At 45.6% G+C, this 27,316-nt stretch overlaps 1 protein-coding gene across 5 annotated transcripts in view; it reads left to right on the top strand.

The window, feature by feature from the left end:
* The window catches only part of Atp8a2 (ATPase phospholipid transporting 8A2), a 528,141-nt gene that overhangs the window by 326,251 nt on the left and 174,574 nt on the right, over window positions 1–27,316 (top strand).

Here is a 27,316-nt window from a genome sequence, read left to right as displayed (position 1 = left end):
AACAAAACAGTGGTCCTGTGACTTCTTAGATTCCCTGACAGCAGTTACAATTAAAAACAGGACACAGTGGTCACCTCCCATTCCTTCGATAGTCCCTCATTTTAGTACTTTGCCCCTTTGTGATTACTGTACTTCGGAAGCCAGGATGGGATTCCAGAAGCAAACCCATGACCAGTGACTGGAAGGCTGGCTGGTGGGGAAGAAGTCCTCAGAAACATTGGCAGCGGTCCTGCCAATACGCTGCGTGTTCCAGCCCTGCCGGGTACCTGGGACCCTAGTAAGGAGAGGTCACGGAATAGAGAGTCTATTCACCTGCCCCTGTGTGTTCTGGGGCCCCTTCCTCCCTCCTTCATTTCCCATAGCCTCCATCTCCTTTGTTTTCCGTCAGTGCCTTTAAAGTATGGTTTAAAATACTGTGAGATGTGCCTTTAGGAGTGTATAGTTCTATTCGTTAAAATTGAATTTTTATTAGAAAATTTTTCTATTTTTGTCTGCCTCCCACAGGTAATAAGTGAGTGTCCAGAGCTATGCACTTGGAGAGAGCTAAAATGGTAGACATTGTAATAGTTCTACTTTGGCACAGTTGAAACAAAGGCTGAAGGGGGTGAGGACAGGGTGTGGGTCCCCACACCTTACCCCCTTAGCCATGTTGAGGGAAATGCAGTGTAAAGGATGATCATATGGAGTTTGGGTTTCCATTAAACCAATTACACACTCAGTTTTATAGCAGCAACCAGATGGACTTCTCCGAAGGCAAAGCCAGCTAGGGGCTGGAAGATTGTGACTCCAAGCAGATGGGTGTCCTGAAGCCAACAGCACTCGGGCATCCGTGTGCCTCCACAATAGGAATGGGAATAAGACATGGGTTAGGAGAGAGGCTGGTAGGAGGAATGAGTCTCCAAGAAATGCGATCCAGCTACCTGGCAGGACTTCTATTGTTGGTAACAGGCAAATTCCATGGTTAAAGGGACTGCAGAAAAATCGCCCATCAGTACATGGGGCTGAGTGAGTAGAGAATTTAGATGGGGTTTTTTTTTTTTTTTTTTTTGGTAACATTAAGCCTGAATCACAACTCATGACCCTTACATAGCTATCTCCTTGTGTAATGTATAAACAAAACCAGAGACAGATTTTTTTTTTGAAAAGCCTCTTTGATTTTGATACTGAGAATTTGCCTAAACTGCAAAATTAGGGATACAGAACTTATGGAAGGATGCTTGTAATTTTTGAAGACCTAGTGTGTCCTCTCTGTGGTACGTCCCAAAGAGGGGTTAAAAGTTACTCAGATGTTCAGTTCTCTAGCTCTGATATAATGTAACCAACCACCAGCAACATTTTAAGTATTTTCTAGAATGGTGCTTCCCCATGGCCTTCCTGAATGCTTGGGAAAAACATTTTTGAAACAGATTAAAGTCAGTATTCTGGTCAGACACAGGTAGCACAAGCCTTTAATCACAGCAGAGGCAGAAAGAAGCAGACCTCTGAGTTCAAGGCCAGCCAGCTGTCTACATAAAAAGTTCCAGGATAGGACAGACAGAGCTACACAGAGAAACCTTGTCTCAGAAAAGCCAAAAGAAAAAAGAAAGAAAGGAAAGAAAGAAGGAAGGAAGGAGAAAAAGTAAGTATTTACTAATTTAAATAGATCAACAGAGTCATTATTTGTATTTAGCTGGTATTGCAGGAGATAATGATTCTGACCTTTATGAACTCTGATGTCACTTAGGAACAATGTACAACGTTATTTCAGAGATGGCACTGGTCTGGATAGAGAGAGTGTCTGGGGTGACGGTTATCGAAGTCGGAATTATATAGGAGTTGAAGTGCCAATTTATTTACAGCAATGTGTATAAGACATTTTGCTGTCTTCTTGGCATCGTTAAACTGGTACAGGATAAGGACCTCTAACCTGTGCATTCACCATGAAGGTCTGAAATTGCTACTACTGAATAAAAGAAAATCTAGCGGGCATAAATGAAACATGAAGTAACAGAATTTGACTGATAGCCAGTGAAGGTCTGCCATTGTCTGACAAGCCTAAAGCAAGCAGATAACCCACACACCCGCGCGCGCGCGCACACACACACACACACACACACACACACACACGCACACACACACACACACACACACACACACACACACACACACACACACACACACAGCTCCTCCCTAACATTCTGGAACATGAAAAAAGGTTTAGCAGTGTCTTAGCTTCTGAACTTCACATTTAAAAAGCAAAACAACTGACAATTATATATAAGTTCCCCTTTCTAATCCAAAACGTCTTGGGATAGGAGTGCTTTGAATTTTTTAATGTTTCATATACATGAAACGTTACTCAACACTGACCTCTGACCTCCACATGTACAGTGTATGTGTATGCATTCATAGTAACATGTATATTCCCATCCTCTAGCTATTTCACAGCTTTATGGCACCATTCACAGAGACTTTGGGATACATTTTGCTCTGAAATCAGAATCTAGGGCTTAGAGATGCCTCAGTTATTAAAGGCACTTCCTGTCTTGCAGAGAACCCAGGTCGATTCTCAGCACCTGCGTGACAACTCAGAACCACTTGTAAATCCAGTTTCGGGACATTGAGTGCCCTCTTCTGGCCTCTGCAGGCACCAGACACATACATGTGTGCATATATACACAAGACACACATGTAAATAAGTCTAAAAATAATTAATGCTAGCATCTATGGAGAACAGCTGTCTTACACCGTGACAAAACAAATCCATCCAAGCCAGGCCTATTGATTCAGGCTTTGTAAAATGTCAGCTACTTGGAAGGCTGAGGCAGGAGGATTACAAAGTCAGTTCCTGTAGGGTGAGTTCAAGGCCAGCTTGGGCAAACCAGTGAGACTTTGTTTTAAAATGAAAAAGTGAAAAAAGTATGAAGAACATGGTTTGGTGGCGGTGAGCCTACCCAGCATGCACAGGGCTCTAGTTTCCATTACCTCAACAGTGCACGCTCTCACACAGTCCATCCAGTGACTCAGCCTCTTACAAACAGAACAACCCAAAGATCTCTCAGACACGTTTTGGGATTAGGGATTCAGTGAGTGAAGTGGCTCACTGCACAAGTGTGAGGACCTAGATCTTTAGTGTCTACTTAAAACCATGATGTGGCGGCACACATCTGTAATCTCAGAGCAAGGGGCTGATCCCTGGGCCTTCCTGGCTAGACAGTCTAGCTGAGATGGTCAGCTCTGAGTTCAGTGAGAGATCTTGTCCCCACAAAAATAAGGGATGACTGATGAAGTTATTCAACACGGACCTCTGACCTCCACATGTACAGTGTAAGTCTATGCATTCATAGTAACATGTGTACATACATATATTCCCCCCAAATATCACATACACATATGCATGTACACATGCACACACAGACACACAGACACACACACTGTATTCTATTCTAAACACAGGAAATGTCATTATGGTAAAACTTCTGACAGCTAAGCTCTCTTGTTTTCTATGTGCCTGCCTTGGCAGAGATGGCTTCTTGTTGCTTGATATGATTTGAGATAGATGAACAGCCATGAGCTTTAATATGAACATAGTAAGAGGCCAAAGGCACAGAAGGCAGTCTATCTGTTAGCCTTTCTGTCAGAGAGGTGACCCCCATCACATGCACGGGCCATGCACTCTCTATAGAAGCCCTGCAGCCAGGGGAAGGCTAATATTAGGGCATTCAGTATAAGGTCCACCATGTTACCATCTGTGATTGGCAGATGAGTGTAGCATCGTGCCCTGCCCAGGGAACTCTGCATGCGCAGGCTTGGCACCAACCTGTCTTAAGAGCAGCCCAGTTCATAGAGTCCATGAATGTCTGGGTGGTTCCTATTTTGTGTTAATGATTATTGGGCAGTCAAAAACGTCGATAAGAAAACTATTCAGAGTGACTTCTCATGGGGCAACAGGGAAATTGCAGAATTTCTTAAACAGAATAGTCTGAAGTCTGTTTTCTGGCCTCATTCTTCAAACGAATACTCCGGGCCTAGGATCTGTGCTGTTGGAGTAGGGTAGGGATGCAGGTAAGGGGTCTTGCCCTGCACACTGTAAGCTGACTGCTGGCTAAGCAGAACAAGTGGTGTTTATTCCAAGAAATGGTGCTTCACAGGGGTACTGGGTTGGAGCTTCCGGTTTCCAGGGTGAAATGATTAAGATAGATGGGTGAGCAGCAGCCGTGGGGAGGTGCTGAAGGGGCAGGAGGAGAGGGACAGGTCAGTGAGCCAGGAGAGGCCAGCACCTGTCTTTCCCGTTCACACTCAGTGTTCATTCCAGCTCAGATAAATGTCAGCATTAGTGGAGGCCTGGGTAAGGAACGCAGGAGGTTTTGTATTTCACTCAGAAGATGGCTGTGGAACTAGTTAGCCATGTGCTGGGAATGTTCTCTGAGAGCCCAGTTGGTTGCTGCCAGTGCACAGAGCTGTGAGTTTATTAGCACAAGGTGGAGAGGGAATGGGGTAGGCAGGAGGCAGGCCCAGAGGCAGAGAAACAGCCATCGGGTGTCCTGGGGGATTCCCCTGCAAGATTCACAGTCGCTTTGAACTTTATAAAAATAGACTCTTACTGACTTTTACATGTGACGGTGCGAGCTTTTTTTTTTTTAATGATGTTTTTGCAGCTGTTTTATCTAAGAGGATCATTTATAAATACCCGGCATTTAAAATAACACATTTGGACATTGATGGTTTTAAAATTGAGAATTCGAAACTCTATAAAATGCTTAAATTTCCTTGGAATAATAATTTTTTTAAGTCCAAGTCTAAAAACATAGCTGAGTGAAGGACCTGCAGGACCATGGGGCCTGGGGAGGTCAGCCATGGTTCCAAAGCTTTGCTTGGTACCCACTCCTTCCCCAGCTGGCACTGGGCAGAAAGAAAACCCGGCAGCGTGGGGCAGCTCGCCCGCTCCTGAGTCTCACAGGTTCCAACTTGCTCTCCTTCACGTTGTGCTGGCTGGTTTTATTTACAGGTCGGCCCTGACTGCTCTACGGACAGTAGAGGCAGACGTGTAAGACTCTGCCATCGAATTGTTGCTGGTTTGTATTTTTTGTCTTTTAAACCAGGAGAGATTTCTTTAGAGAGGTAACATATATGTTTCCTACTTTGAGGAAATGGATTTCTAATCTAACCTCGTTCACAGCGTCATTTACTTATGGAGACCTGCACCCCAGCCCTGAGTACCCTCAGTATATCAACTTTTACGAGAATAATGAACAAATTTTTTTTTTTGGTTCTTTTTTTCGGAGCTGGGGACCGAACCCAGGGCCTTGCGCTTCCTAGGTAAGCGCTCTACCACTAAGCTAAATCCCCAGCCCATAATGAACAATTTTAATTGCTCATTTTAAGCACACTCCTACCTTTTCCTAATTTTTTTATCTTGCCTAAAATTCTCAGGTTTTCATCCTAAGGAAATTGACTTCACCAATGGGTCTTTTTATCCTAGCGGTTTTCCTGCCTTTTAAAGTTCTTTTGCATTGTTCTCGTCTGTGGCTTCTCTTTTGATGCCATTATGTCAGTGGTCCTCAACCTTCTTAATGCTGTAACCCTTTAATACAGTTTTCACGTCATGGTGACACACCCCCCCACCCATAAAATTATTTTTGTTGCTCCATCATAACAGTAACTTCACTACTTTTATGAATTGTAACATAAATATCTGATATGCTGATGGGCTCAGGTGGCCCCTGGAAAAGGGTCACTGACGCCCCCAAAGGGGTCATGAGGGCAGACTGAGACCCCTGCACTAGACACGTACTCACCTAAAACTTTCAGTGTCTTGTTTTCAGACTTTGTGCTGTTGGGCTGGGCAGAGGGCTCCATCTCTAAAGTGCTTGCCAAGTCATTGTAAAGACCTGAGTCTGGCCCCGCGGTGCACACCTCATAGAGCCAGCCGTGCTGACTCGCCCACAACCCCAGTGCTGGGCAGCGGGGGAAGAGCCCTGGGCCTTGCTCTCATTTTATCTGAGTCACTGAGTTCCCAGTTTAGTGGAAGACTCTGTCTCAGAAAATAAGGCAGGGCACAACTGAGGAAGACACTTAGCCTCCACACACATGCACACACATAGGGCCTACGTGAACACATACATATGTGCACACCACATGAGCACATACATTCTCCAAAATTAACCCAGAGAGAGTCTGAGCACAGGTTTGTTGGTTGTGCCCATCTGTCCATTTTGGCTCCTCTGTACCTAAGTGGCAGAATTCTGAGCAGGTGGATCTCCTTGATATTTGGTTAGGAATGATGGGGTGTCCGGGTTCAAGAGTGGAGGCTGTATAACAGGCACTGGGAAAGCCTGTGGTGCAGGAAGAACATGTTCTGTGGCAGGAGTAGACAAATCATGACATGGGGCCATGCGAACAGCTGGTGCATCTGGAGTACCGTCCCCACATGGACAGCCATCACCAGCATTTGACGGCCATGAACTGGCTTGTGGAGAATCCAAACCAGGATGCAAGCTTCTCTGCTCTCTCCAGCCATAGGCTTGTCACACCATCTTGGGAGGCAGGGGTGGTTTTCAGCCTGGTTTAAAGCCCACTTACATGTATGAGTTCAATGTAAAGTTCATGCTAGCACGCATGCTCTCTTGGTCCTAGGGTTGGGCCGCACTGCCTTTACCATTAATTCAAGTAGTCTGTTATGTGCATCAGGAAGCCTGCCTCTCTGGTGTTTGTACTTTCTGTGGTAATTATGTCTGCTGCACTCTGACTGTCACCCTGGGCAACTGGACGACTTTCCGACTAATGTCCTAGGCAGCTGGATTGCCCTCTGCCCCTCCAGTCTCAAGTCCTGATAGGTCAAACATCCTTAAAGCAAGCCCAGTCAGAGAGATGACGTACAGGCTTCCCTGCCTGGGTTTTCAAGCCAACAGGAGGCAACACAGATTCATCCTATTAAATGCCGCTTATGCCTCCAGAGTCTGCCAGTAAAATATTGATTAAAATATTGGCCTCTCTTTAGTCCAGGGATTATAGGATGAAGTTTATTACCTCTCTGTGAACAAGCCACATGTTGTTGTGGTAATCTTTTTGTCAGCCCCTTGCCAATTTGAAAGTTGCTTTTTCATAACATGGAGCTTTTAACTACAAGATTTTTCTCCTTGTTAGCCTCGCCGTAGAGGTTTCTTTAATTCCTTTGAAGGTGTTTATTAGTATGGTATACCACTTTCTCTTAATAACGGATCATTTACATCCACTAAAATTAACCCCTTTTAGTGCACAGTTCTCTGAGTCTTGCCAGTTATATTTGCACAGTCAGATACAGAATCTCCTGTTGATTCAGATATTTCCCAGGTGCCTTTGGGCCCAGTGCTCAGTCAGCCCTGTACCCAGACCCTAGAGGACAATGGCATAGTGTGTTTTCTCACCCTGTGGCTCTGCCTTTGTCAGAAGGGGATGTGCATGGACGGTAAATGCATGTCTTTCACGTGGTTTAATGCATGGGAGATTTGCCCTTGCTGTTGTGGGCTTCAGTATTTTATTCTTCGTTGAGTGGTTCTCCATGGCATGGATAGACCAGTTCATTTCATCTACTGAAGGGCATCTGGGCCCCTTCCCAACTGTCTACGGTGACCAGTAACTCCTGCATTTCCACACTGCAGCATAAGCAGGTTTCCTTTCACTTGGTAAATGCATAATAATGGGCTTGCTGTGGTCATTGGCCATGAAGGCGTCTGGGAAATACCTGAAGCAATGGGAGATTCTATCTCTGACTGTGTGAGTCTATCAGGCGAGACTCAGAGAACCGTGCACTGAGAGGGGTTAAATTTAGTGCCTGTAAATGATCCATGTGAGAGCTTTTGTGAACCCGTCTGCCATCTGCCTATCTTCTTTTGGTGACGTTTCTGTTCAGATCTCCCTCAGCACTGCAGGTCTTTAGATAGTGTATTTGCTCCATGAGAAAGTTCAGAGTCCTCTCCCCAACCCCCGAGATCATTTTGCTATGTGTGATGGGGGTTCCCATTTAACTTCCCCATAGAATTTGCTCTGTAAACCCAATTTGCATGTCTAGGCAAATTCCTCCTCCACCTCCAATCTCCAGCAAATGTTCAGCTGTGTACCAAACCATAAAGAATCCCATTTTCATGTCAAGCAATAAGAAACATGGTTCTCCTTTCCATCTGACTTATCTGGGGTTCCATGAGGGGAAAGACCAGCAAGAACTTGGTCTAAAGGTCTTGGTTCTGTGGCACAGAGGATCTGACCTGCCACTGCCCTGGCTTCACTTTCTGATAGCTAGGGGGCTCTTTTGATAGTTGCCCCACCCACCACAGGACCTGGGAGTCCAGAACCAAGGAAATATAGGGCATCAGGGAATATCACATTTTTGAAGAAGAGCTTGAGTAAGAATTGGGGAGAATGGCATGAAATTATGAGGGGGTAGAGGTTTGGCTGGCATGGTACCAGGTTGTGTTTCTCCTTCCTATAAAGAAGAAATGGCAGGAGCTGTGGAATTAGCTTCTCCTCAGACCACTCTACCTTGCTGGTTTCACTGGTCAGAGAGTGACACTCTGCAGTCAGAACCAGCTTTGGGCATACATACTTAGACCCATCCCCACCACCACCTCATCAGTGAATGATGGTCACAGAAATTCACACATCAAAACATTTGGGATGTGAGATAACAGGAAGATCTTGGGCAAAGGTCAGTTACACTCAGAGTAACCACGGTGATCATTTTTAGAGACATGTTGTTAGCAGGCACAACTACAGTGTTGCTGAGGACTTGTGAGCTGGCTCTTCTGGTCTAGGTATCCCTCTAGTTCAAGATCTATACCCAAAACACTGTAGTAGCCACTGATTGTCTGCTGGAAACCTGGAGGAGGAAGAAGAGGAAGAGGAGGAGAAGGAAAAAGAGGAGGAAGAGGAAGAGGAGGAAGAGGAGGTGGAGGAGGAGGAAGAGGTGGGGAGGAAGAGGAAGAGGAGGAAGAAGAGGAGGAGGGCCTTCCCTCTCTATGCTTTTATGAGGCTCTGCCTAAAGCACAGCTTTACTAGACATTCTGACACTGCCATCACCACGGTACATAAACATGGCCCTCTCTGTTAGATTAAGCCGCCCTGCTTCCTGCCTGAGTTGGTAATAGCTGAGACACTAACAAACCCTGGAATTCCTGTTGGTCCTTGACCCAACCAAGAAATCATTTTCCTCGCATATCTGTATCCTCACCTTTGCACTGAACCAGGATGGAGTTCACCAATTCCATCATCAGCCTAAAGCCATACACCTCACACTTTAAGTGCCCTCAAGAGCCAGGTAGAGGAGAGGAGGGAGCTGACGTAGTCAGTACCATGCACCCTCAGCCTTTTGCGTGCACACACACACACACACACATTACACACACACACCAGCAGACTTGATAGCAATTCTGCTCACCTCAGAATGTGAGTTCTTCTGGTTTCTTTCAAAGATAAAGCATCTCATGTGAACCCAAACCTGTTCTCCACAATGTACTGAGTCAGTAGGTCTGCTGGAAGCCAGGGGACAAGACTGCCAGCTCTGGGAGACTACTGATGGGCTGAAAAGATACCGTCTCCCTGCAGTCCTGGTGGCAGTTTAAACTGATGGTAAAAATCGTGTCCCTCCTTCTAGATGGGCGAATTGCTATGCTAGTCTGCATTTCTGAGCAGGGACAATTGGTGTGTGTGCCCGATGACAGAGCTCTGTCTCGATGGGTTCACATATAATCCCCCCAGCCTGTCAGCAGTACACCTCAGCAGACAGCACACTGTAGAACACCGGTTGTTCACCTCAGATGATTATGGGTCTAACTGGGAGCTGCCTGGCACGAAACACCCAGGCCACTCACCAGCAGCCTGAGAAGAGAGCGTCCCTCGAAATTCAATGTAAGTCCCTAGCAAATGCCTGTGGCACGCTAAGAAAATTGAGACGTAATGAGTCAAACCATCCTGATTCTACAACATTCGTATAGGTTTAATGGGTCAGAAGTTCTGTCAGCCACATGCCCTTGGGTGCTCTTAAATCCTTGAGTGTGTACGCAGACAGACTTCACCAGCTTTGCAGTACTCCCTCCCTCCCTCAGAACAGGCTGGTGTGTGTATCGAGTAACTAGTCTTTAATAGGAAAAAGGAAAACCAACTTTCCAGACTTGTATTGCTGGTCTCCAGGCTAAGTAAATTTAAATTTTATGGAACCGAGGTGCACTTTGTGGTTAATGTTTTTTTTTTTTTTTTTTTTTTTTTTTTTTTTTTTTTTGGTGTGTGTGGGGGGAGCTTGCAAGGGAAATCTGCCCCTAAAGCTGACTTACCCACATTCAACTTGCAAAATGAAGCAAAAAGAAAGAAACATCTCCTTTGTGAATAACATGCTAGAACCCAGCAGCTTGCCATAGCATCGCCTGGATTCTCTCTGTGTCCATGACCAAAGCTATCTAACTTGATTTTAGAAACCAGAAAAAAAGAAGTGAAATGAATCAACCCCATCTCCAGGTCATCAAAGCTGCTACTCAAAGCCTTGGGTGAACAACACATTCACTCTGGAGACTGATTACTGGGCAGATGTATTTACTGCTTAACTGAGGTAAAAAGCCTCCGGTTTGCACCCCCAAATAATTAAAGCGACAGAGCAGGGCTGTGTCCATGCTCGGCCTCAGAGGACGCTGTCCTTGCTGTGTCTGCTCAGCCCTCCAGGCCCCCCACATTCTTCAATGCCCAGGCCAAGAGCCTCAGCCTTGCTGGCATCCACTCGGCCTCTCTTGCCTGTGACCCCTGCTTCTCTGACCTCCTTACGCTCAGTGCGGTGAAGCATGCCACTTCTGTCAAGCATTTCCGAAGTGGTGTCTAATCCCCTAACTAGACCACAAACTCCCCACAGGGCCAGAACTGCATCTTCTGCCTATCTCATTAATTGGCCTCAAGGCAGCAAGTGCGTGACAATTGGGAAGTAATATGTAGCGGGCAGTCCGTCTTTTACTGACTGTTATCTTACCACTCACTGGCTTCTTTGAGGGTCCTTGGGGTGGTTTGTCACCCCTTCCCTTAAGCAGACTCTGTGCTCTGTGAGGTCTTTCTGGAGTCTCCCGGGCTTGCTCCATCTCTAGGAATGGCTGTCTGCAGGCATTTCTGGCATCAGCCCCTGTGACTGCAATTTTGAGTTAACATTTGACACTGTCCCCATTGCATAAGAATGTGTGGCTGTGTGACTCTTTCAAGTGTCTCTCATGGGAGAATGTCCTGATAGGCCTGTTTAATTACTCTGGCAAATGCCTGCTTATCTGCAGGATTCCCCACAGAGACTCCGGAGAGTTTGTTTGCTTTTGAGACACAGCGTCTCCTGTACCCCATCCCTTAGCTCGTGAATTTAGGATCCTCCTGCCTCCACCTCTGGAACACTGTGTATTATCATGCCCTGTTTATAAAACCCAGGCTTTGTTTCAAACTGGGTGTCTTAGAGTTTTACTGCTGTGAACAGACACCATGACCAAGGCAACTTTCATAAGGACAACATTTAATTGGGGCTGGCTTACAGGTTCAGGGGTTCCGTCCATTATCACCAAGGCAGGAGCATGGCAGCATCCAGGCAGGCATGGTGTGGGAGGGGCTGAGAGTTCTACATCTTCATCTGAAAGCTGCTAATAGAATACTAGCTTCCCAGCAGCTAGGATGAGGGTCTAAAAGCCCACCCCACAGTGACACACCTACTCCAACAGGACCACACCCTCTAAGAGTGCCACCCCTCCCCCATGGGCCGATCATATACAAACCGTCACACAGAGAATGAAACCTATGCTTTGTGCATGCTACCCAAGCATTCTACCAGCTGAGATACATCCCCAGTGTCCTACCGTTAATACTGTGAGTTGTCTATATTTCCTGTTTGCCTATGTCCATCTAGATAAACAAATTTGTGCAAGGGGGTACATACATAAATACAACACACCTTTAAGCTTTGTTGGGGATGTCACATCCTTCCTTTTTGAAGGATTTGAAATTTTTTCCTATAAAATTGTTGCTGGTTGTAAAAGAAAAACAAGAGGAGGCCATGGGGGCGCAAGTTCTTTGCTGTCCGTTCATCCAGCGTGAAGGATACTGGTGCTTCATGATACCAGTATCTGCTGCAGCATGGATGTCTGAGGATAATTCTCCCTGGGAATGTTAAAGTGCCTCTCTGGTACAGGCTAGAAGAAGTACCCCTCACTGTGCCCTTCACAGGCCACAGAGCTACAGTGTCCAGTGAGATCAGTGGTGTGTCCAACCAGACTCCCACTGACTCACTTGGGTTTCCTCTAGCAAAAGATGCTGCAGTGTTGGATAAAGGGCCTGGGCAGAAGCCCCGTGACAAAGCAAAGTCATGAGTAACTCTGAGGACAGCCAGGAGCAGAAGTGACGGAAGGAAGGAAGGAAGGAAGGAAGGAAGGAAGGAAGGAAGGGAGGGAGGGAGGGAGGGAGGGAGGGAGGGAGGGAGGGAGGGAGGGAGGGAGGAAGATTTCCCAGGAGACAGGAAGCAGGGTGGGGTGCGGGAGTGCTCCACGACACTGAGACAGGACCTGATGACTGGGACAGGACACACACAACAGCCCCTCTTAAGTGTCAACTGCCAGCCACGGGAGAAAGGGAATTTCCTAGGACCCAGCCCCAGTCCTGCCAACTGGTACTGAATTAATACAATGCCAGCCACTGTGGTGTTTAAGCCACTATGATGTGTGTGGGGGTGGGGCGTGGGGAGAAGCCTCTGGTGCCTTTCTCCTTGGGTTTTGCTTTGTTTTGTTTCCAAGATGGCTTCCCTCACTGACTAGGTCTCTCTAAGTAGGCCAGGCTGGGTGGCCAGGGATCCCTGAGGTATGTTCATCTTTGCTTCTCTATTTCCTGGATTACAGGTGCACACCACCATGCCTGGCTCTTTTGGGAGTGTGTTTCCCATCTTCCTCAACTCCCTTCCCTTCTCTCCTTTCTTCCTTTTCCTTCCTTCCCTTCCCCCTCCCCCTCTTCTCTTTTCCCCCTCTTCTTGCCCCCTCTTCTCCCCTTCTCTCCCTTCTCCTCCCCTATGTCTTTCCTTTACACACGTACATACATTCATACATACATACACAATTTCTATAATGAATACCATGTTCCCAGCTCACCACGTCTGTCAACATCATCTGTAGTCCTGCTAAGCACAATCCACCCATCCCTGGCTGGGTTTTCATTCGAGCAACAGAGCTCCAATCACAGTAGTCTCAACCTTTTATAAACCAGGAGAGCACTTGAAAAGAGTAACACTTGGCCTCCTGCAGGACCTGATCCTGGAGAAGGTGGGGTGAGTGCTTTCCATAGGAGTGTGTAGCTAGTCACAGGAGATTGTCCCCCATTCTGTTCTCCTTCTGGGAAGTCTGGTAGTTGAAGGGTGGGTGCTGGGCTGGGCTCTGCTTTTGCACCACTGAGCAACCCACGGATTCATGTTCCTCAGTATTTTGGACCTGCAAAGACAGGACAGTTAAAGTGCACATGTTTCGTGTTTATTTCCTTAACCTTTCTTTGTGACTATCATAGCAGACCACAAGCCACCCTTCTTCTACACACAAATGCCTCCACACCGCGCTTAGCCTACTTAGTCCGTTTCCTTTCCGTACCCACCCAGTGACAGCTGGTAGGGCTTCTCTAGTGTGACAGATTGTCAGCATGCTGACATAGATCGCTTTAGATGTATATTTTTAGTGGGAATGGATGATTTTTAAGTGAGCTTTTTCCAGAAATACGAGAATAATTGTTATTCCATATGTCAGATTTACGGGGATTCTTTTCCTTTCCGGGTTAAGGTCAGTCTAGTTAGTATCTATTAACGAATGTCTTACAAAATAAAAGATGTCACGATTGTTCAAAAATGCTCCAATATTTAGAAGATAGTTGTGGATAAACAGTAAACAAATGGACCCCAGATCTCCTTTACTTAAGATATGAAAATTAACTTAAAATGGTCTCAGGTTTTTTCCCGATGCTTCCTTATGTTTTATTCGGAAACTATCAGTCCTTTGAAATGGAGATAACTTTGAAATGGTTATAACTTGGCACATGGAGAAATTATCTCTTCAGATTTACCTGTTAGATTTTGAGCTAAAAAAAAAAAAATCTAAAGTTTACAGGACACTATTTCTCTAATACATTTACTTTTTACATTTTGTAGGGAGGCTCCCACCTGTGATCTGAGCGCTTAGCGCACTAAGGCAAGAGTTGAGGACCCTTTCTGAGCTTCCTCACGCCTGTCCTGTGATCCCTTTGTGATTTCTGATCTCTTAAGAGATTAGGGAGGGAGTTGGGGCTCTGACTTCTGAGATCGTTCAGTCAAGGCCTCACTGTGCCATCTTGTACCTCAGACCACAGAAACAGCTCTGTGGGAGCTCTAAGGAGGAATCTCTAGAAAGGCCACCAGGACCCCTGTTAAGTCCCTACCCAGAGTATGAAATTAGCCCAGGCCCTGACTGAGAAGAGCTCTTTCCAGACCTGAGAATGGGCCTGACGTCTCCCTAGAGACCGTGTCTACTCTCCCACAGTGGCACCTGGGGAGGCACCTTCCGATTCATGAAGCAAACCTTGAGCAGCCATAGCTTTCCCTGCTGCTGATATCCCTCCCCCTCGTTCCTCTTAAGCTGCAGATGTTGTAGAGAGCAGATCTTAACAATGTGGAACCTGTGGAGAAAGCCCCATGGGACGAATGAAAAGGCAGGGATGAAATGGCAAGCCCTTCAGTGGCAGGGGTTCTGTGGTGTGGCCCTTGGCAAGGCTGGGCCAACGAGACCCACAGACTTTCTAGAAGGATGTGGGCCTCTGGTGGCCTCAGAGGGCTAAACAGAGCCCTCTGGATATCAGGACTCCAGCTACTTGGCCTAGCAACCCAATCTTTCAGATGGGGGCCTCTGTCTTCTGCGTGGGAGGAGGCATGAAGCCTGAAGGTATCCTTGGTGCCCTGGATTGATATCTTCCCCAGAACAGCAGGAAGGTTTAATCTAAAGGACTAGAGAAATAAAACTGTGGAGAGGAAGTTACTGACGCAGCTCCGTGCACAGCTTCTCGTCTGACCCCAAACTGCATCCATGCCAAGCTGTTCCCATCAGTCTTTCTACAGTAAGGTCCCGTCTTCCAGCCAAGCACAGCCTGGACCATGAACAGGTATGAGGTATGAGGCCCCTGTGTGTACCGAAAAATAAGGTTAATGAGCATTTTTAATGACTAAGAGAAAGCTTTGTTAGGGTAAATAGTAATATGTTTACACCCTAGAAACTCAGAGTACAAATATATGTACATATAAAACACATGGACAAGTCATGGGGGGTGGTATACAAACATGCATGTTTTTATTATACTACCAAATTTATGGAACTTATGTTCTGTGGTCTTATAGAATTTTTTTAATACTCTAAAATGAAATATTGATTTCTATGTTAAGGAAAATGCATGTAACTTATTCATACATGAGTTTGAGTAGGTGCCGTAATGAAGGGGGTAAGAAAGAAAAGAACCAGATATCATGCCTGGCTTGCACATTAAGGTCAAATGATTATCCTAAGACTCCCAGAACAAAAGTGGCCATCACCACAGAATAGGGTGCCACGAGATAAGGTATCACTGGATACGTTCGAAGCCGCTCCGCTGTCAAGAAAGCTCATATCTGTATTGGTCTTTACAAATGATAATCCCTACTAGATAAGTGATATTCAGCAGTATCGCACATGTTAGTTAGCAGTGTATCCAGATTGATCTTCCTGACATCTACTGGATTTTCGCACTTCTGCATGAGCTGGGTTTAAATGACCATTCAGGTCATATCGTAGGAAGATGTGTGCCTTTGTGCTTCTGTGTATCCATCTATGCCTCTATGTCTCATAGGAGCTTTAACTGGACTCAAGCTTTGCATTTGCTGACTTTTCATGAGGAAGACTATTAAGGGGCAGCCTTGTGGGCGGTGGAATAAACTGCACACACATAGCATCTCTAACAGCCTGATTCATTGGTCGTCTTAGTACTACAGACTTTGTCCCATGAAGGTCCTGTATCCCACTGTATCTTAACATTCTAGGGGACCTGTGCTAGTTTGTAATGACATGACTGTTTACAGGTGGAGTCCCCATCGCTGCTCCAGGGCAAGGTCATTCCTCGGAGGGACACATCTTTGGGGTGCTAAGGTTATATTAAACTTCCATGCTGAACTCAGAAAAATGAAGTCCTTGCTTTTTTGTTATATTCAAAAGGAGAAAGGGCATATAGTTAGCAGGCTGGGTCCATTTAAAGTAGGAATGAGTAGCTACGGGAAGCCAACCTCGGTTAGGACCCATCCTGAGATACTTAGAGAATTTGTGCACATTGACTCTTCATCCAGTAGGGGAAAAAACAGAACAGAACCTGTATATTCGTCTCTTAATTTTATTTCAAGAATTCATTTACACTACTTTGCGTTCCCTGTTTGATATGGTGGGGAGCTAGTAACGGCTCCGTGAACCAGAAAATGAGCTTCTTAACCAAAATCAAAGCAAATTGCTTGAGTACAATAAGTATCTGTTATATTTTAAAGACATGATAAATAGACAAGTACTTGACCCTAAGTGAAAATTCCCCCAGAAAGTATCTATTCTTTGTGAAATGCATTACCCTGTCCTCTAAGAAGGCCCTCACTCTGTGTGTTATAGAGAGGAGCACAAGACCATGATAGATTGCTGTCCACAACTTGTGACCACAGCATCCAACCATCTGCACCCGTGTGCCTTGATATAATCCTTTGGTCCAACTTACTGTCAAAGCTACTTTATAGATGGTTCTGGGTGTCTCTTCACAGTGGGGAGAGACTTTAAATGATTCCAAATGCTTAGGAAGATAGCTATCAAGTTGCTTTGCACGACGACAGTGTTCGTAGGACAGATGCTTTCTAAACCAATCCTCAGAAGTGAAGTGGAAACTGCTTTCTTTGGGAAGTCGGTGCGTTGGATGGTGTTTTGCTGGAACCAACACATGAAGGAGTGTTCTCCTGAAGTAGACACAGGTGAAAGGATGTTCTGCTAAAGCAAGCGCGTGAAAGGGTGCGTGATGAAGGATTCCTCGCTAATGACATTCCTTGCTAATGACATGTATGTATCGGTTCACCTTACACTGCATAGTCGAGCTCAATTGCTCAGAACTCCATAGGGAGAAATGCACCAAATAAGTCTGGTGGTGTGCTGGCAGCTTCTTGCTAGGACTTGGGCTGATTGGCAGAGTGATATAAGCTGATCCAGACTCACAAGAAGTTTTGCTAAGACTCACATGCTGAGGCAAGACATGTGGAGAGGAAAGACCCGAGAAGGACACATGATGGTTAGAGGGAGTATAAATTGGACTCAACAGACTGTGAGAGGGGTTCGCTTGCAGAGACAGCTGTGCAGTGCTTCTCGGTCTAGAGTCTTCCATAATCTTCACTTCTCTCAGAAAAGCACAGACGAGAACTTCTCCTGGCATCCCTGTTGGTCCTGGTTCCTCCTGCTGACTTGTGCTGCTTCCTCTGAGGCCTGGCTGTTCCTGCTGGGTCGTGCTACCCCTGCTTCTATCCTGACACCCATTGAACTGGACTGCTGGTATGTCAGTGAAGTGTTTGAGAGTGGATCAAGCTGCCGCTGCTGACCTGTCAACTGAACTGCTGATTTCCTGACAGCGCAGATTGGATTTGCTCCAAGGAACCCTTTCTAAACAGGTCCACTTCCCCCCTGTCCTTTCCTTTCCACCACCTCTGGTGGATGGTAGACTAGAAGCATTTTAAAGCAATTTAAGAATTGTCATTAAAAGTAGGCTTTGAAAACAATTAAGCTACACAGAAGGAGGTAGAAGGCAAGACTTAACACAAGGCAAAGAACCAAACCAAACCCCATGGTAGAAGGCAGCCCGACTGGCCTTTGGGGTAGCTGTGATGCTAAAACTGCATCAGGACCGCAAGGCGCTACCTTCATCCTTTTGAGGTTCAGCCGGGCCTGATGAACAAGAAGAACGCATGGAATTCCATTGGCACAAGAGGCAAAGAAGCAGTCCATGCTGGTCCCTTATAGTGGGTGTGCACTGAGCACAGTGGATTGTGAATGGGATGGGGCAAGGGACTTGGGTTAAGGTAGTTCATTACGAAAAGGAGCAAGTAGGCAGGTCTGGGTTTCACTGTCTGCTTGTGCAGAGTCCTCTGTGGTCAGCTTTCTGTCGTCTTGGTAGGGTATCGCTTCCATTCATTTCATGATTCAGGAAGAACCTCCCTCGTGTAGGAGTTTGTCCCACATTAAGGAGATGGAGAACGGCCAACACGATCTTCTCGCACCTGGTGGTTTTCACGTGGCTTCACTCCGATATCTTTGTGGCAGAGCTGCGTCAGTTGGGCAACTCACTGTTAACTCCCATGCTCTCCAGAGTCTAGAGTGCTAGGTCACTCACTCCCAAGCCCAGAAGCATTTTACAAAGCTATGATTGGGGGCTGAAAGAAGATATCATTTGAAGATAATGCCACACACTAGTCTCCAATCTGGAGGCAGGGGCAGGCCGGCTTGCTCTCAGTCAGTTGTATACAGAACAGCAAACAGCTCCCTGCTCCCTCCCTCAAAAAGAGGCCTGGCTCTGTGTCTGCCCATGGGGATTCCTCCAGGAGAACAGCCCTCAGACTCCACCACTCATGCTGACAGGTGGCTGCTAGAGCCAGGTCAAGGAAGGAGAATGAGATTAACCAATCAATAAATCTCTCCCCACACCTCTTTCTTCCTCTCCTTCTCTTCCTCTCCTTTTTTAAAAACAATATTTTTTATTTATTATTTTAGAATGTTAGGCATCTATACAATGTATTAGGATCAAATCCACTCCTGTTTCCCCCCTCTAGCTCCTATTCCACACCACCACCTTGTTTTTATAGTGGACATGGCCAACAGTTTGCACGAAGTGAGTTCTCTGATGGAGATCTCCAAGGTTGGCAGCCATGTTCCTCACCTGTCGCTTTGGGGAGTGAAGGGGTACACAGCTTTGACAGATGAGATGTGTTTTAAATGTGTTCCAACCTCAAAATATCCGTACGCCTACTTTGAGATCAGAGTTGGATGGATACATTAGGAAGTGCGCCGATTCTAATGAGCTGCTTCTTTCCCTCTGTAAAGTATGAACACCAGGGTTTGCTGTGTCCGAAAGCAGCCTCAGCCTGACCAGGAGTGACCTGTGAGCCCGGGGTCTGGGTCCAGCTCGTCCCTCCTCACTTAGTGGAAATGGAAAGCATCAGGCTTGCGCTGTTGGGTGGTAGATTTGCAACAGCTGTATCTGAAAATTTGACTGCCAGGATTTCCTTATAAAGCTAAACATTCCATCTTCCTGGCTGATGATTGATTTCCACACCTCCTCCATTCATGAGAGAAGGAAGTCTATCCCTTCTTTATTCTTTACCCCTTTCCAGTGGCTACCACCTCATGCAGAGGACAAGGCGTTAGAACCACATACCTAAACTGTTAGGTCAAATCACGGTGTGCAGAAAAGAATTTTAACGGAAGGTGATCTGTAGGCTTTGGGTAGATGGAAAGTTGCGTTTGAGGAGGGGATTAATTTAATTAGAGATGGGTAAGATGATTGTGAGGCCTTTACAATTCATGAAGGCTCGGCACTCAGACTGCCTTGCACATTTTTCCTTCACGAAGGCTGAAACCCAAAGGCAGACATCTGTGGCTGGAGCATCTGTGGCTGGAGCACACTGCAGCTCTGTGGCAGCTGCGTGGGATGGGGGCAGGGCACCCTAGCCCCAGCGTTCTTGGCCACAGAATCAAGTTTTGATGGATGAATGTACACTTGTGTATTCTAACTTAAATATAATATTTATATATCAGGTTTCAGGGCTCTTTCAACTCTAAGTGACTGATTGCAGGTTGAACCTAACTCATTAGATGACAGAATTGCAACGGATTGGTAAAATGACCTTTCTATAAATGCATTAAAACCATAATCACAGTATTCCAGGGAATATTTTAAACCTATAACATGTACTTTGGTAGAAGTTCATGGTGCCAGATCCTGTATAAAACTGTAAGTGTATATTATTAATATAGCACACTTGTCAGGACATGACCTAGATACAGATTCAGTTTATCACCTCATAACAAGTGGTCATCACAGCTGCATGCTTCGAACCATACAGCGTGTGAACCTGGAAGGCCATGCCTGCAAGCACTCATATCTTACTATGAAAATTCCACCCAACTCAGATGCTGTCTTTACTGAAGAGCTCTGTGGCTTCTTGTCCTTACCCCATGAAACTCGTTTGCAGTAGCACTTGAGGCTATAGCCTATGACGTCTGTCCAGGAGCCCCCCCTCTGTCTCTAGGTATCAGACAGCAGCCCTCTCGCCTAGCTGATGTAAGACCACCCACATGCATGTGTGCATACACAGACAGAGAAGGAGAAAGGGCAGGGTGAGGGGAACCGTTTGTGCATCAGAGGAGATGAGAAATGGTCACTTGTCCCTTTTGATTCGGAGGTGTATCAATAGTAACTCTGCAGGGGGACAACTTTTCCCACGGTATTAAAGACTTTGACAAAACACCTTGTTCAAATGCAGAGACTTTGAGGGGGGTTAGTACACATACTTAAATACTTGTCTTAACTTTCAGGCATGAGGCCTGGAGATTGAATGTTCGTATAAGGTGTATTCTTGGCTGGGAAGAAGTGTTATTAAATATCACAGCTGATGTGCAAAGTGTGAGCATAGTAATGGATGGGCCTACTTGAAACACTACATTTATTTTTACTTTTTTTCCCAAGTAGCATTTTTAATCAGCATACAGGATGACGGGTTCTGTTATGAAAATTTCCATACACAAATACCGTGTTCTCTTCCGTGTTTGCCCATTTCCCTTTGCTGTCATCCTTCCATTCTCCCTCAGTCTCCTTCCTCCCCACCCCAAACAGCCCCCTTCTCCTTTTATGTCATATATGTATGCATTTATACTTAAATCAAAATTCCACGTGTGAAGAAAATATATTTGACTGTTAGCATATTTTATTTCTCTGAACATGAAAATGTCCATTTCCATCACTTCTCTGCAAATCACGTGTTTCTATTTGGTTTTGTTTTTTGTTTTTGTGTATGTGTGTGTCCCTGTGAGCCATCCTCCTCTCTAGGAATGTTGGGGACAGGAAGCCAAGCTGTCACAAGGGTCTTCTGGTCTCTCCTCCTTTCCATTGGCGACATTGTGTAGAGGTGTTAGCGATCAAATTCATAATCAAGGATAAACCTCCCTTGTCTATATGTGCCACATTTTTTCAATGGAACCATTTGTCCTTTGAAAGATAGCTATTCTGCTTCTGTATCTTGGCTCTCATCAATAGTGCTACCATGAACTCAGTTGTGCAAGTACCCTCGCAGGGTGTTGACTTGGATTCCTTTGTGTGTGGGCTGGAGAGGACAATGTTTGTAATTTTTTGAGGAACGTCCCAACTGATATCCTATAGTTGCTACACTGAGTCCCTCAAAAATATCTTTATACACACACACACACACACACACACACACACACACACACACATACACACACACACACACACATGCTCCCACCAACAATGTGTAAGAGTACCTCACAAACATTCTTCTTAAAAAATAGATATATAATAAACACACACAGGCACACACATACACACACACACACACACACACAGAGTGGGGGGGAGAATAAACAGACAGATGATAGTCACTCTAACTAGAAAAAGGTGGAATCTCAGTGGGGACCGTTTTTCTCACCATGTTGGAGAATAGACCCAGGTCCTTGTTGGGTATTAGGCAAACACACTATACAATATTTAGAAGCCACCCTTAGTTTAGTTCTGGCATGTTGCCTGTCTGTGTGTTGTTATTCTTTAATGTTGGCCAGCTTGAGGCTAGAAAGATGCCCAGTATATAAGCACTGGCTGCTCTCCAGAGGACTGTGGTTCAATTCCAAGCACCCCCATGACAGCTCAGTGCTGTCTGTAACTCCAGTTCAGAGGATCTGAGCCTTCGTCTGGCCTCTGCAGACAGTGAGCGCGCAGGCATATATACAAGCAAAGCACTTATACACACAAAGCAATTAGAATTTTAAAACAACTTACTGTTGACCAACTTCCTATAATGAGTTTTGAAGCTTTACATGTATCTAATGGAGCAATTGAGTAGAATCAATCATCCGCCTTCTGAGAGCTAGCGTGTATGGCTAGGTTCTCCATTTATCCCTGGCTCACAGAACCTGTCAAGGGCTTTCTGTATATACATTCTGGTCTAAAACTGTCTCAACATAAACTTTCCCCATTTTCTTTTAGCTATGAGCTGACATTCTGTTTACTTTCTGGGGCTCCTGAGGGAGGGAGGCTCTGAACCTAAGGGGCCTTGCTACTGAGCTGCCTGCCCTGGGCTAGACTGGGGCTTCGCTTAAGTAAGTGTCTTCTTGACTTAATGAATACAAAAACGACTTCTGAGAACCCTAAAAGCACAGCCTCCATCCATGGGAGTTTCTAGCATTAAATAAATATACAAGTAGTGAACCAGCGATGTTGACTGAATTCAAGTTCTGAGGCATTGTCATTTGAAGTCCCCCCATGAAGCATCCTACACACAACACACAGAAGTCACCATTTTCTAATCAGAGAGTGTCATCCTTATTACTCAAATTATCCCCATCTAATCTCCTTATCCTCCAAAAAAGGAGAGCATCACAACAAATGGTTATAATTAGTGACTGCCTGAGAATCAGATGCCCCACCCCACCAGGGGCAGAATCAGCGCCAAAGCAGAGAGGACTTTCCTCAAGCAGTATTTGATTTTTTTCTTCCACATTGCTACACATGGGGAGAACATTTATGTCGAGTCCATGCGGTGTCTGGTTGCTAGCTGTAGCCAGAGAGCTGGTGAGAGGTGTGAACTAAAATCAGAGTCCTTTTATACAGCTAAAGTGTAACTTATGTGCCAGTAAATTTGCCCTATTGGAGAACAGAGCCGAGTGGTTTCAATAGAGTCCCAGAGTAAGGTGACTATATAATTTCAAAAGGAAACCACATATCACTCGACAGTTATTCTCCCTCCTCCCCTGCGGAGCACCTGGCAAGGGCTAATCTATCAACTGTCTGGGTGGATTTGTCTCTTCTGGGTTTGTGAATGTATGGAAAAATACAGCAAGGGAGCTTTGTCCTTTTTTTTTTAACTTTGTGCGTGATTTTCAAGATTTATCCATGTTGTATACTAAATTCTCAGTACTTCATTTCCTCTTGTGGCAAAACAAGGTATACATACTACATACTAAGCCAGTCTTTGCACTACTGACTTTGTCCACTGTGGATAGGGTGCTGTGAATATGTTCAGACAGATGTTGTATGTGGACATGTAGCCTCCATTTTCTTGCATACATACATGAGACTGGAATTGCTGGGTCATGTAACAGCAACTCTGGTTTCACTGTCTTGAGGAGCCAACAGTTTTCCAAAGTGCCTCCACCATCTGACATGCTCACCAGCAGTACAGGTCTGTCCCACATTTTCACCAACATTTGTTATTGTCACTCTTTTTATTATAGTGCCACCAGCACACAGGAAGTGCTCTGCTGCTGGTGGTGTTTCCCTGAGGACTAATGAGTCCAGCATCTCTTCAAGCACTCGTCCTCTTTGGGGCAAACTTTTGAAATTAGGTAGGTCTTTTTTTGTAAATAAAGCTATAGGGATTCATTATTAATATTTTATATACAATTCTCTTACCAGATGTATTACTTATAAATCTCTTTTCCCATTCTATGGGTGGCTTTTCTCTTCACGCCCTGGATTGTGCTATTTGACTCATTCTCATATTTGATAAAGTACAGTCTATCTACCTTTTGCCTCTTACCTCCCCTGTTCTTGGTGTTCTAAGAAGCTGTCATCTACATCAGTGTGATGGTTTGAATATGCTTGGCCCAGCGAGTGGCACTATTAGCAGGTGAAGCCCTGTTGGAGTAAGTGTGGCCCTGTTTAAGTAGGTGCGACACTGTGGGTGTGGGTTTTAAGACCTTCATCCTAGCTCCCTGGAAGCTAGTCTTGTCCTGTTTGCCCTCAAACAAGATGTAGAACTCTGAGGTTCTCCTGCACCATGCCTGCCTGGATGCTACCATGCTGCCCACCTTGGTGATAATGGACTTTACCTCTGAACCTCTAAGGCAGCCCCAATTAAATATTGTCCTTATAAGGGTTGCCTTCGTCATAGTGTCTATTCCCAGCAGTAAAACCCTAACTAAGACACTCAGGACCACAAAAAAAATGTGTCCTTGTTCCCCTCCAAGCATTTTCTCTGCTATGTTAGGAGTCTAGGACTCTGACCCATTTGGAGATATTTTGGATGTGGCATGAGGTAGGTACCCAACTTTATTATTTTGCCTATGGACAGCCACTTGCACCACTTATAGAGATTTTCTTTCCTCCACTGAGTTGTGCTGCCATCCTTATTGAAAACCCAAATGACAGTAAGAGAGCTTATTCCTGGGCTCTCAGCTTTACTCGGTTAGACTATGCCTATCTTAAAATTATTTGAATAAAATCTAGTAGCCCACCAATCTAGTCACTTTACCAAAACCAGGAAGCAGACTAGAAAACTGGAAAAGTGTCTATAATCCACTCACTGTCAGTGTTTTTGGTGCACTTTCTCTGAGTAAGACTCATGTTCCCATCTACGGACTGGGCTGCTTCCGCTGCACTGGTCAGGGTGGTAGGTTAGGTAGGCCAAGGTAGGTAGCTTGGTTGACAACACCAAGCAGTGGCAGTTGACTAGAGGGAGTGTCTGCAAATGACTATCTAGTGTTACAGAATCTCTGGTATCAGGACCTTTGGCTCCATAATATAATTCTCATGCAGCCCTCAGGTTTTAGGACCCTTAACTCGTGGCGGCAAGCAGTGTTACACGTTGGGATACTCTCGTGTGTACTGTGTAAGGTTGTCTTTGTATAAAGTATCGCCCGTGTCAGTGGTTTTTGCAAACATCTTCATCACCTTCTGATTGGTTTAATAAAGAGCTGAACAGCCTATAGCAAAGCAGGAGAGGATAGGTGGGACTTCAAGGCTGAAACAGGAAGTGTGGGAAAGAGTCAGAGGTCGGGCATGTCTGCCGGGAGAATGAAACAGGTGCCCACTAATAAGGAGCGGTAATAAACCGCATGGTGAGACGGGGCTAGGTGGTCGGGTCTACTTAGATGGGCTAGTTGAGACTTTTGCCAAACTAAGGCCAAGCTTTCATAAATTAATAAAAGGTCTCTGTGTCATTATTTGGGCAACCCAATGATGGTTACAACTCAGTTGAGATCTGATATGCTTGAACACGGAGACTTAGAAGCTTCTAGAACTGTCCTGGCACCCAGAGCCTGCAATTTCTCTTCTCCAGCTAGCAGCCCATCGTCAGCCCCCTGCCTCCCTTGCTGATTCTCAGCTTCCAGCACTTTTCTTCCCAGTCTGACTGCTCCAGACCATGAAGCTGCCGACTGAATCTCCAGCTGTCATGAAGCTGGCCGCCTTGCTGTTTTCACGGCTTGGCTCTTCTACCTTTCTGCTGCCTCTGCCTCTCTCTTCTTCTGTGTGCCATCACTCATCCCACATCACTAAAGTAGGCAAGGAGAGTTGCCTTGCATTGGGCTTAATGCTTCAGTATCAGGGAGGGGCAGCACAGGAGAGTGCCTTCTACCCAACACACAGCTAAGCCTACACAGCCTGCTCCTGTAGCCCAGGAATGGGCATTCGGACCATCACAGCTGTTTGGTGTAGACCATTCAGCCATTTATCCAGGCCAATCACAGCCACATACCTTAGCACCAGGAACAGCCATCCTCCTTCCCCTGGAAGCCTACCACTAGCCAAGGTAGAAATGACTGCTTGGTCATCTAGAGTTTGCTGAGCCCTGTGGTTGCAAAAAGTCTGCTGTAGACTGTAAATAGCCCTGGCTGGGGCTGGGGCTGGGGCTGGGGCTGGGGCTGGGGCTGGGGCTGGGGCTGGGGCTGGGGCTGGGGCTGGGGCTGGGGCCGGGGTTGGGGCTTCAAAAGACAAGCACAATGAGCTGTGTGACCTTTGCCTGGTTGTCTTAAGACATCTTGGAGTGATCAAAGACCTGGTGATGGCATAAGATTGTCTGTCTGTCTGGTTATAAGGTAATAAGTCTGACTATCTGTTACCCTGGGCAGTCAGGGTGGGTAGGGAAAGTCCAATAATTTGTAATTAAGAGAGTCCCATCACCCTCTCCCCAGTGTCTGCTTACAGACACATGAATATCAGAAAGAGTGCTTATAGTGCAGACTTGAATTCCTGATCCTTAACACAATGATTTTGGCCCGTGTTTCACATCTGCCCCAAGTCCCAGGAAGAGTTCCGTTTCTGTCTCATTTAGGCTGTTTACTTTTTTATAATTACTGTTTCTACCTACTTCTGGCCTGTTCTGCTTGTGTTGAACTTCCCTAGGCAGAGGCACCCCGCAAAGCAGCACGACCCCGGGCTCATGTCTCTCCCTCACAAGTACAAAAGCAAAGGAAGGAGTCAGTGTTGGGGATTTTGTGGTAGCTTTGGTTGTCCATGGGCACTGAATGACTTGGTGTGCACCCAGCTGAGGCTGGTCATCAGCTGGGTGCTTTAGTCGGCACCTGATGCACACTGGACGAGATTTTCATCATCATGTTTGATTCAGAAATGGCCTTAATCTAAGGGTGAGAAGTAAGAGCATTCTGAAGCAAACAGACATTTTTTTAAAGCAGAGTTCAGACCATTTGCCTTGCTCCCCAAAGCCCTTTTATAATTTAAAATATCTATTTAAATTATATTTCCACTATTTCTACTTAAGTTGCTTTTTATAAATCTTTCAAATGCCTACATTCTAATACCCATGACTTAATTTTTAGAAGCCTCTGTGGCCATATAAATGGATTGCCTTAGATCTAAAGTGGGAATCCATATGTTCAGAGGCAGGAGATTTTTTACTTCCAAAGAATTCGAGGAGACAGAAATGTAAACCTCCAGAAAGAAGGATGTGTGCTGTTTCAGGGCTACCCCTGGGAAGTGGTTTATGTTTGCTGAAACTTACCACAGGATGAATATTAAATGATCTGATTTTGACAATGGCCTGGCTGACATATTCACATGATCTGACAATGCCGTACAGCTTTTAGAAAAGTAAAACGTGTTAATGAAAGGTTTTATTGTTTGCCTTCTGAAGCTTTGTGTGCACAAAGTCGTTAACCAGGGACACTCGGGAAATACAGAACGAACTGGAAATTAGACCATTAGGGTTCCACAGAACATTAACAGGGCTGTGCATGCTGTGGTCAGAAGCTGCTGCCCCTCAGAGGGGACAGAGCATGGCCAGTGGCATCTGAAG

The sequence above is a fragment of the Rattus norvegicus genome, chromosome 15, assembly GCF_021556685.1.
Source record: "Rattus norvegicus strain SHRSP/BbbUtx chromosome 15, alternate assembly SHRSP_T2T, whole genome shotgun sequence".
Lineage (NCBI taxonomy): Eukaryota > Metazoa > Chordata > Mammalia > Rodentia > Muridae > Rattus > Rattus norvegicus.
The sequence above is the reverse complement of the archived record's forward strand: the minus strand, read 5'-3'. Positions and strand labels throughout refer to the sequence as shown.